The sequence below is a fragment of the Acomys russatus genome, chromosome 3 (assembly GCF_903995435.1).
Source record: "Acomys russatus chromosome 3, mAcoRus1.1, whole genome shotgun sequence".
Lineage (NCBI taxonomy): Eukaryota > Metazoa > Chordata > Mammalia > Rodentia > Muridae > Acomys > Acomys russatus.
The window spans coordinates 15,670,670-15,672,580 of record NC_067139.1 but is presented as its reverse complement, the minus strand read 5'-3'; the positions used below and the strand labels follow the sequence as shown (position 1 = coordinate 15,672,580).

General features: G+C 48.5%; 1 pseudogene; it reads right to left on the bottom strand.

The window, feature by feature from the left end:
• Positions 1 to 1,108: 1,108 nt before the first annotated feature.
• On the bottom strand, positions 1,109 to 1,653 carry LOC127187002 (40S ribosomal protein S9-like; annotated as a pseudogene).
• Positions 1,654 to 1,911: the final 258 nt, after the last annotated feature.

The window sequence follows — 1,911 nt, the reverse complement described above, 5'->3', positions numbered from 1 at the left end:
AGGTGAGCAAAAAGATGCTGCCTCCCTTCATCTACTTAAGTAACTGGAAGAAATATGTGTTCTGACTTTCCAAACCAGGCATTCAATAGCTACAATTGTCAGTGTGGTCCCAGTGCTGCAGGAATACCCTGGCCCACAACCTCCCTGTATGTAAGGTGTTCTCCATCAAACAAGCTGTATGGCCGGGTGTGGTGGCGCACGCCTTTAATCCCAGCACTCGGGAGGCAGAGGCAGGCGGATTGCTGTGAGTTCGAGGGCAGCCTGTTCTACAAAGTGAGTCTAGGATAGCCAGGGCTACACAGAGAAACCCTGTCTCGAAAAACCAAAAAACAAACAAACAAACAAACAAACAAAAACTGTATGGGTGACCGTAACTTTCAGTGAGTCTTTTCTAAACCTCCTGAAAAATAGATATTTCAACCCCAATTCCAGAAGAGCCTTACCCGGATGAGAAATTGAATTGTGATATTTTGAAGGACCCATTATCAGTGCTGGAACAACAGAGGCTGGACCAAGAATGTGTCGCTGGTAAAAAAATTACTTACTTACTTAATTAATTAAAATGCAGCTGTGCCTCATAACCAAGGCAGAGATTCCAGCCCCATGATCTGGAACAGCCTGATCGGCTCCATGGCTGTAAGGTAGCTTAGGATCTGCCCCATCCCCTCACTGAAAGAGCACACAGTTTGCTGTTTCATGTGATCTTCCTGGATAAAGTAAAACCTTGTAACATGTGTAGCCTCAAGGTGTCTCAGGGGGTAGAGATGATGGCTGGCAGCCTGTCGACCTAAGCTGAACCCTCAAGGTGGATGGAGAAAAACAACGCCCACAAATTGCCTTCTGCCTTCTGAATTCCATGTGTGTGTGCACCCCACCCCACTGTCTATGCGCAATAGTTTTATGTCGACTTGACTCAAGCCAAAGTCAGGCTGAGAGGAAGGAACCTCAATTGAGAAAATGCTTCTATTAGATCAGGCTATATAGGCTGGCCTGCAGGGCATTTTCTTTTTCTTTTTTTCCTTTTCTCTTTTTCCTTTTTCCAAGTGTTAACTTTGATTTATTAGTCAACTAGAAAACTAGACAATCCTCAGTCCAGGGCGGTGTTAATTTAGTCCTTGTCCTCATCATCACTAGCCCCAGCGTCACCATGGCCCTTCCTAACGTTCTTCCTCTTTCTGGCCTGGGTACCCAGCACCATCAGGAGAACAGAGGGAGAAGTCAATGTGCTTCTGGGAGCCCAGACAGACAATGAAGGGTGGGTGTTCACCACTTGCTTGCAGACCCTGATATGACACTTGCAAGCATGGTGAATAGATTTGGCCAGGCCCAGTTTAAAGACCTGGGTCTGCAGCTGCCCCTCCAAGAAACCCTCAGTGTTCAGGCCAAGGATGTAATCCAGTTTCGTCTTGCCCTCATCCAGCACCCCAACGCGAACAAGTAGCCTCAGAAGAGCCTTCAGAACGTCTCCTAGTGTCCTCTTCATCCAGAGTAAACACCTCCCAGGTGGCCTTGCCAGTCTTGGCCAGGATAAATCTGACTCAGCTCTGTTCCAGAGCCCTTACTCTCCGATCAGCTTCAAGTCCTGGTCAAGACACAAGTTCTCCAAGGGTCTCTGTGGGTTTTACAACAAATCCAGCTTCTGGCAACTGGCATGTTGACTTCCCTGGGACTGAGGTGCCTTTGAACTCATGCTTACGACCCAGCATTTTCTTAGTGATTGACAGGAGACGGCCCGGCCCACTGAGGGTGGTGCCATCTCTGGACTGGTGGCCCTGGGTTCTACTAGAAAGCAGGCTGAGTAAGCCAGGAGAAGCAAGCCAGTAAGCAGCACACCTCCATGGCTTCTGCATCAGTAACCGTCTCCAGGTCCCAGCCCTGCTTGAGTTCCTATCCTGACTTCCTCCAACGATG